We start from the raw sequence: 9322 nt of genomic DNA on the forward strand, positions 1-9322 counted from the left end.
GAGTTCGGTTTGGGGCACATAGATCTTTTTATTTTCTAAGCCTGACATCCTTTAATCAATAAATTAATAAATGAAGTCCTTTATTTGCACCTTCTCTCTTTCAAAATTGAATTCACTGAACTGACATTGGGTCACAAAACCATAAGTTTCCGGTGTACAACAAAATTAAACACCTGCACACTGTATTGTGTGTACATGCCCAGAGCAAAGTCTGCTTGGTCTCCCCATCAGAACACTATTTCATCTTCGTCCAGAATCAAGGCTTCCCTAACAGCTATTCTTTTCTTTGACCTCAGTTAAGTGCTTGCTGCCTCTGAGTTTGAAAGGCTTATTCTTTTTAGGTTAACACTGATGTAACCAATACACCAGAGCCTATGCCTCACATGCATCTCAGAGTCACAGAGGCTAAAACTCCGAACAGCAGGGAGTCCGCTTCAGGAGAATTAGATTCTTCCAAACAATCGAACATCCATTGCAAACATAATATGAATCAATCTTTTAAATAATCACGATATATCACAAGTCCATCCAAATGCTGTGAGCGCCTTAAAAACAGGCACACACGGTTGTTTAAAATGATCGTGGTCCATTTACCCAAATGTGTTTCATTGTTATCTGTATTTGGATTCTGGCCCTCCCCTTCTTCTACTTGCAGTCTAATTCTGCTTTCGCTTCTTATTTCTTCCCTGGACTCGAATTTAATTTGCCCGACCTAGCAAGTTGGATTCCTTTGTCAGACTCTCTAAGGTAATAGTTGGAGGCTGAATCTGGAAGATTCGGGGTCCTAAGCAAAGAAGGCATCTGGATGAACTTCCGATGTTTTCCTGCAGGGGCCCGTTGTTACAGTTGGAAAGAGCCTCTACCAGAGTTGTGGCTTGAGCTGACCGACGAGATATTTTGCAATTTAAATTTGAGTGTCCCCACTTTGTGGTGTTTCCTGATGCCTCCGTCAGTGGCAAGTGTTTGACCAGAATGTGTGTGGGGGTTCGTGAGGTCCGTCTTCCAAGACAGCGGAGCCACGTTGTTGGAAGAGTTGTGGTTTGTGGGTTGCTATAGAGATTTGTTTTCCGAAGAATGGAGTGGGGGTAGCTAAGGCTGGCTTGCCAGGGCATTGGTATTTCAGTGGTAGAATTCTCGCCTCCCACGCGGGAGACCCGGGTTCAATTCCCGGCCAGTGCATGTGAGGTCTCCTTTTAGAACCCGACGACGGCCTGCCCAACGAGATTCCAGGAAGGATCCTGTTGGCCTGGCCGTGTGTGGCTGTCAAGACCTCTTGCTCCGAAAAACTGACTTTCTTTTGAAAGGGGGAAAACGAACTGTAGAATCTGGGAACCAGCACTTGGGGGGCTCTTTCCTAATTCCTCTCGGACACGCCTTTGGACGGATTCCAGTCTGAGAATGCTGAGTGTGATTGCCTCTGAAGAAACCACAGGTGATTCATTTCCATCCCAGAGTCTCTGGAGAAGTCCCCTAAGCGCTAGTAGTTTTAAATATAAGACCGGTGACATTTGAGAAGTTTCCCCTCTCCCCTCTTACTGTTTTAAAGATAAAGTAGACTTATTTAATTTCAAGAGATTCCTGAGTGTGAGATTGTCGTAACTCTACATTTTAAGTGAACGACAACCGTGGTGATGCTGTGTTGTTAGCGAAGTTCTTTTATTCATTTAATTATTTGTAACTCCCCTGGAAATCCAAAATTCAATCAATAAGTTCTGAACTGTGGTACAAGTTCTTGTTTTTATCTTTGTAGACAGGTATTGGGATTTAGATGGTGGGGGTTGGGAACAGCAGGAATTCTGATTTCTGTGAAAGGATATGATGAATTACAAGATAAAGTTTTTAAAGACTGCAACGTCCCCAGATCTTCCCTTTACTGTTTGCTGAAGAAAATGCTGTCTTTGACTCCCTTCCTTAGAAGAAGCTGGAAGTGTGTGTGTGTGTGTGTGTGTGTGTGTGTGTTTGGTGGGGGGAAGACCCACAAGACAAGGGCTGCAGGATAATTTCATTATTATTATTATTAGTGATTTGAGGAGGGGGTAGAAATCTGCTTGTCGTTCCACTCACCTACACACTCATAGGTTGACTTTTGCACATGCCCTGACTGGGGATGGAACCAGCAGCCTCAGAGGACACAGGGAGGTGCTCTCAGGAACTGAGCCAGGTGGCCAGGCTACAGGAGAATGTTAATTTCCTGAAGGAAAGGAAGGAAAGAGGAGCTGTGGGTTGTGAAATGAGCAATGGGAAAGCAAAGGAGGCATGGCGATAGTTATGGCTTGGCCCATAGGCCTTTCAGAGTATTCAAATAATACAAATAAAGGAATTGAGCTTTTATTTTCAAGTACAGTTAGGTTGCCGGGGAATATTCTTTACGCTCACATCATGCTAAAGCTCAGCTTCATGGGCCTCGTTCTCTGTAGGGTTGTCCTCGGTTGCAGTGAAGAGTAATGTCCACTCCTTTCTCTTGAAACAACATCTTGAAATCTCAACAACATTCTCTCTGCCATAAGATTCATTGTGGGGTGGGAGGAGAGTTTGAAATCCTGTTTAACATACATGAGGGAAAATGCACATGCCAGGTGATTAGAATGCACACCCCTGTGTAACCTACGCACAGATGAAGAAGTAAAGTAGTATTAGTCCTTTGGTCTAAGTCCTCCCATGCTTTACTAGGTCATAAGCTCCCAGCTCGTCCCCCACTTCCCCCTTAACTTCCCCCCACCCCACCTGTAAGTTCTCTCATTGGGGTTTCATTCTTAACACCCCGTATTGTTAATGGATGTGAGCACTATTACATGTTTGCTAGCCGCTTTGATTTTTTCTTCTAAGGTTCTTATCCTCAAGACCCTGGTTATTTTTCTCCAGTTCTGTGTCTTTTTCTTCTTCTTGTATAAGAGAATTGATTAAATATCTTCAGTACCAATTGGTCATGCCGACCGCTAGCAGCCTGTTGAGGCCATGCTGCCCACAAGCCCTGAGACAGACAGTGTGACAATGCAGGGAAGAAAGACCCCCAAACTGTGCACATGGGTTAAAAGACAGCAGCTGGGTGAGCGATTCTCTGTGCATTGGATAGGCCTATGGGGGAGGGAGAATGCCCGTGGGAATATCTTCTTGGCTCCAGATAATTCTTTTTAAAATTATTTTCTTATTTATAAATAGAGGGGAAGGGAGGGAGAGAAACATCAGTATGTGGTTGCCTCTTGTGGGGCCTCACCCCTGGCTCACCACCTAGGCCTGTGCCCTGACTGGGAATTGAACTGGTAACCCTTTGGTCCACAGCACAGCACTTAATCCACTGAACCCCACGAGCCAGGGCTAATTCTTGCCTAAAGAAGGAAGCTACATCCCTGCCTGGCATGGGGCGGTGTGTTGGGCATCTCAGTCAGGGCACATGCCTGGGTTGCAGGCCAGGTCCCCCGTTGCTCCCTATTGATGTTTCTTTCCATATCTTCTCCCTCCCCTCCCTTCTCTCTAATAAACAAATGAACACACACACACACACACACACACACAAATGAATAGATAGATAGATAGAGAGATAGATACAAATCTTTTTTAAAAATAGAAAGCAAGCATGCAAGCAAGCAGGCACAGCCAGAAGGTGGCCAGAGTGGGGCCCACGGCAGCTCTCTTTTTCCCTGGCTGCAGGCACAGTGAATGTTGGGTCGGCGTGTGGCGTGGAGTCAATCAGTGGAAGCACTGCCACTCCCCCAGTGAACAGGGAGGTGCTTACATTGCTGTTACCAGCCATTCTCCTGGCAGGTGGTGCCCTAAGAAGGAAGAAAACAGAAGAGAGCAGAGAAAAACCCTCGGGTTCAGGCAACCCAGGACTGTGCCAATTGCCGGAATCCTTGAATCGCGATGGGAACAAGCTAGGGAAAGGTGCCCTTGAGCATCTTTTGACTGCTGGCAAAATTGTGTGAAGGGTATTTAACATTGATAGGTTGGCTCCAGGTGCATAAAATAGCAGTCTCTTCCCTACAGAATGGCAGAGGATATATGTATAAGAATCTTGTGTGCAGCAGTATTTTTATGATGAAATAAAAAGAGCGGAACCAATTTATTATTCAACAATGATGTGATGATGTGACTGCCTTCCGAGCTGGGCATTTGGGTGGTGGGTCCCCACGCAGGTTCGACTTGTGCACGGAGAGTCGTTATTTCTGTTTGGCGGCCATATGCTCTGGCCAGGCCATGATGTTCATCGGCAAGGTGAACGTGGGCAGGGTGTTCAGATTTGATATATCCAAGTGTCAGAAAAACTTTAAAAAGTGTGATCATCACAAGGCCGGTGGACTAAAGCATACGTAAGGCAGCTGGTAAAAGAGCTTTCAGTGGATAATTCATCTGAATTTGAAAAAGGTAGAAATGAACCTGTCAAATACCAGCAAAAGCTGCAGAATAGAAGAACCTTGATGCAATAAAGAGAGCCAAAGAGATCAAACGGAAACTCCAAGCTGAATTTCTAATGAGCACGTTGAAGAAAAATAACTACAGCGACTTCAGGACATCACAGAAGTCAAGCAAAACACATGTTTCATGGGGGCGCCCCGTTCGACCGCAGAGGAGAGCGGCTGGGAAACTGAACGGTACGAAATGGCAGCAGGGGTGCGGACGTAGCGGTTGGCCCCGACAACCTCACTGTCTGTAACCATTTCCGTGAGCACATTGGAAAATCTCCTTTAGAGACCTAGGACATCTAAACTAATGATTTATTTCTGGCATCAGGTGACTCAAATGAAAGGCGATTAAAAATACATTTCTTCTACGTTGCTGTCTGCAACACATCGGATATTATGGATGCTAGATGGCATCTCAGTGTTAAACCCTCTCTAACAGGTGTACTTTACTTAAAGCACGAAAATTCCGTAAATGCAGAAGTGAACTGTGAACACAGAAAGGCGACCTGACACTTGCATAGTGACACTAGGCGGCATTTATGTAATAATTAACGACAAATGTATGGCTAGCGATATCCCAAATGTTCTCTTCAGGAAAAAAGCAACGATATGATGTTCAAATGTATGTCAATATATTCAGACAACGGAAATGTAATTGTTTAAAAACAACGAGTTGGACATCCTGGTGGCTCATTGGTGATGAAAACACTAAGAGCTCAGAGGTCCGCGGTCCTCTCGCACACGTGTCCTTATTTAAAAGCTCAGACCAGCCCACGGAGCTGTGTGATCTGCTGTGGAGGCTGAGAGGTTCCGGGACACGAAAGGCAGAAAGACCGCAGGAAGCCCAGGACCGAAAAGGAAGAAAGGGGCGGCGGTGGGGGAGGAGGAGAAAAGGGTGCGGGTGGGGGATGGGCGGGGGGAGGCGGGAGACCACCGCAGCCAGGTGCGACCGAGGACGCGGTGAGACAGCCCCGGCGGCGAGAGGGCGCTTTTGCTTCTCGAGTCTCTGCGACCAGCCGCACCTGCGGGAAGGCGCACCCTGTGTCCCCCGTCTCAGGACCAGGCGGTGCAGAGAGACCGTGCCATGTCACCTCTCCTCTACCCAGGGACCCCCGAGGGGAGGGATGGGCCCGCGGCAGCGCGGCATCCAGCGCGCTGAGTCCGGGCTGTGGCGGAGCCCGTGCCCGGTGTCTCGTGCCTCAGAGCGGACGCCACAGAACAGTCCCGCTGCTCCCCGAGGAGCGGTAAGAGCGCCCCGGGGCGCGCGGCCAGGCCCCCGAGGGAGGGAGCGACGCATCGGGCCGGGCCCCCGGGACCGGCTGAGTGAGGAGAAGCGGCAGGGGACCCGGCTGCCTCCTGCCGCCGCAGGCTCTGTCCCCTCCGGTTGTTAGAAAAGGTGGATCCAACTCGCTCTGGAGAGAGCGGGACAGGCGGCTACAGCTGGGCTGGAAGAGGATCAGGGAGAAGGGAGAGCGGATGTGGAGGAGCAGGCCAGCGGCTCCCGCGGCAGGGACAGGGGGCGCGCGGGAATGCGGAGGCGGGAGCCGGGAGCCTGGAGCTGAAGGCAGCAGGCTCGAGCCTCCACGGTCCGGGAAGGGGGCGCCCCTCCGCACCCCGGCCGGGGAGGGACGGCGGCCCCCAGGGGCGCGCGAGGTCTCGCCGAGCGACCCAGCTTCGCCAGCCCCGCGCGCTCCGCGGCCTTCCTGGTGCTTCCTGGGGGTCTCCGGGCCCCGGGGAGGGGCAGGTGGAGCGCCCCCTGGACGGGTGGCGCCGGAGGCAGGGCGGTCCACACACTTGGGTCAGGAAACAGGAGAGCGAGGAAGATGGTCCGGGCGAACCCACCCGCCGTGGGCCCGAGGGAGGCCGGTGCGGGACCACGGACGAGACGCGGCCTTTCGCCACCTGGGGAGGTCGGGGGAGAGCGCGAACGGACCTCCGTCCTCCCCGCCCCCCCCCCCCCCGTGAGGGGAACAGAGGTGTGAGCGCCGAGGGGAAGCAATGGCCAAGGTTCTTCCCCTGCCGGGTGCGAGTGAGCGCACGGCCTCCGAGCACCGCGCAGCCTTCGCGTCCCTGCCGCTCACACTCGGAGTCAGACCGCCCATCCCGCCCCCCACCCGCGAACGCGCAGGGCGTGGGCCGTGCACCCGCGGTCTGCGCCGTCTGGGGTGGATCTCTCCGCTTTTCCGCTGTGGCCGCGGTGAGCGTGTCCCATTTGGTGCCCACGTCACATGCTGCGTCCCCACAGGGCCGGACAGAGCGGCCGGCCAGTCGCCGGGACGGGCACTTTCTGAGCAGCCGGCGCTGAGGAGCCCCAGGCGGGCGGCCAGCCGCGCTTCGCAGCCGGGGCCCTCGGTCACTCCGGGCGCGGGGAGGCGAGGTCGGTCGCAGCAGTGCGACCCCGCCCAGACGCCGAGGAGCCCCGTAGAGCCCCTGTACGGGCGGGCGGCTGCGGCGGAGCCAAGCAAGAGCAGGGGCCCCCGGACACACAGGCTGCCCCTGCAGTAGACGAAGAGTGGGTGCGAGAGGATCCCCCAAGAAATAACGCCACAGCTCCAGGGACGGGATTCCCCGGGCCGTATGTCCTCGGGTGCAAAAGTGGTTCCCTGACCGGGAATCGAACCCGGGCCGCGGCGGTGAAAGCGCCGAATCCTAGCCACTAGACCACCAGGGAGTCCGCAGGGTGCCGCTGTCCTCCCCGCTCAGGTGGAGGAGAGCGACCCTCCGTCCTGCGCTCCTGCAGGCGCCTCCCCGCGGCTCCCGAGGGGGCTGCGCTGAGGCGGAGTCCGGGCCCTGCCTTCTCCCGCGAAGGAAGCGTCAGCGCCGCCCGGGACCTGCGCCTCCGCCAGCGGCCGAGAGTAAAGAGAGGGCGGGGCGGAGCGCGGGGTGAGACCCGGGTCCCCAACCCCAGAAGGGGCCCCGAGGGGCGGGCCGAGGCGGCGGGGACAGAAGCGCTGTCACACGAGGCTCTGCGGCCTTGACCTGGATGCGGGCTGATCCCCGCCCCCCACCAGCCGCACCCGCGTTTTTCACCTGAGTGGATGGAAACACCACCCGCGGGTGCCGCAGCTGTACTCGGAGTTCTCGCCCACGCGGGTTTCCCCACACGCGGTGAGTCAGGAACGCGTGTGCTCCCCTCCATCACGGGTGCGGACAGGGTCTGCTGCAGCGATTCTGCACTTCGGCGGGCGCCCTTGGGACCCACCAGTTTTCATCCAGAGACGCCGCCAAGACAGTGAAAAAGCCAGCCACAGACGGGAGGAGGTTCTCACAAAGCACGTCTCACCAAAGACGCTGTAGCTATAATGTATTATGAGCCTCTTCTCACCTGATAATAAAAATATTAAACAGCCCAAAGGTTTTTAGAAGGGTAAAAGACACAAAAATGCTTCTTTGGGGGAGGAAGATACTCTACACGTGGCCAACAAAGCATGTAAAACAGATTGTTCAGCACCTTTAGCTGTCAGAGAAATGAGCATTCGAGCCACATGGAGGTAGCTCGACTCCCAGCAGCCAGCCGAAATTACAAGGGGAGGGAACACTCCGAATCCTTGGCAGGACATTGAACAACCACAGCTCACACACACTCTGTTGGCGAGGACATGAAATGGTACAACTGCGTTGGCAAAAGTTGGTTGTCATCAAGTTGTGTGTAAGCCACTCTTTGGGGACTGGCCATTCCTCACCTAGGTTTTCCCCAGGAGAAAGAAAAAACACGTGTCCACAAAATCTGTGGTGGAATGTTCAAAGCAGCTTTGTTCAGAGTAGGCAACAGTGGAAACAGCCCACATGCTCATTATCAGAGGAATGGTAAATGAACTGCGGTATATTCCTGCCAGGGAATCCCACCCATGGGTCAAAGAGCAATGACATCCATGTTACTCAACAGCGAATCAAGTCAGAGATGCCATGCAGAGAGAAAGCCCGTGGCAGAAAAGTGCATTTGCACTACTCGATTCCAACTGCTTGCACTTCTAGAAGAGGCAAAGGTAGAGAGGAGCCTGGACAGGCGATCCCTAACAGAGGACAATGACGATGATCGTGGTGCTTCTACATTAGTGACTGGGCAGGCACTGGATCCAGGTGCATGTGACAATGTGACAGCATGACGTGAAGTTCTCCTGTTAACGGTCTAGCGGATGGAAATGTTGAGGGCGCTCTCAAAAAGTTTCCGAACAGCAAAAGTGAAACCACTGCAGGACGGAAGTGGTGATCAGCTTGGGGGTATCATGCACAAAAGGCAGTCTGGGAAATCGGGAACACGCAGGCCTGACACGGAACAGGGCTCACAGGCATGTTGTTAGAAAGCAGCTCGTGCAGGGAGGGGCAGTGGCTGTTTATTCGTCACAGTGATTATTAGAGTTTCCTAGTGACAGGGGATTGTGTAAATGTGTGGTTTAAGTTTTATCGGGTTTGTTTTGAGGAACTAACCAGAAGTGGCCCAATTAGTTTCACTTGTTTTGTCTGTCTGATTGAACTAGTTTTCCCTTGCTCAGGGAATTACTCAAGTCTGACCTCCATTCCCATTTGGTTTAACATTTTTTCAAATTTATTTTTTCAATTACAGTTGATACACAATATCATAATAGTTGTGGGCATACAAATGGTGATTAGATATTTCATATGTAATTTATGAACTGATGTCCCCCAAAAAGTCTAGTACCCATCTGGCACCACATCAGTTATTCAACATTCTTGACTATATTCCCTATGTGGGATTTTGACACCCCTGTGCCTATTTTTATTACTGGCAGTCTGTACTTGTTAACCCCTTTCTCCACCCCTCAGCCCCTGCCATCTGGCCATTTGTGTCTGCTTTGAACGATTTCCTCCCTGTGACACATGCTCTCAGCAGCCTCACAAACCGGTATATCTCCTGGTTTCCACCACGAAGCAGTCAGGCCAGAGTCACGTATTTGCTGTTT

General features: G+C 52.3%; 2 non-coding genes across 2 annotated transcripts; one reads left to right on the plus strand and one right to left on the minus strand.

The window, feature by feature from the left end:
• Nucleotides 1-1108: 1108 nt before the first annotated feature.
• Nucleotides 1109-1179, plus strand: TRNAG-CCC (transfer RNA glycine (anticodon CCC)). Its single transcript has one exon. It is a non-coding gene; the product is annotated as a tRNA-Gly (tRNA).
• Nucleotides 1180-6999: 5820 nt separating this feature from the next.
• On the minus strand, nt 7000-7071 carry TRNAE-UUC (transfer RNA glutamic acid (anticodon UUC)). Its single transcript has one exon. It is a non-coding gene; the product is annotated as a tRNA-Glu (tRNA).
• Nucleotides 7072-9322: the final 2251 nt, after the last annotated feature.

Source organism: Artibeus jamaicensis, unplaced genomic scaffold, assembly GCF_021234435.1.
Source record: "Artibeus jamaicensis isolate MK-2021 breed Jamaican fruit bat unplaced genomic scaffold, CSHL_Jam_final contig_1715, whole genome shotgun sequence".
Lineage (NCBI taxonomy): Eukaryota > Metazoa > Chordata > Mammalia > Chiroptera > Phyllostomidae > Artibeus > Artibeus jamaicensis.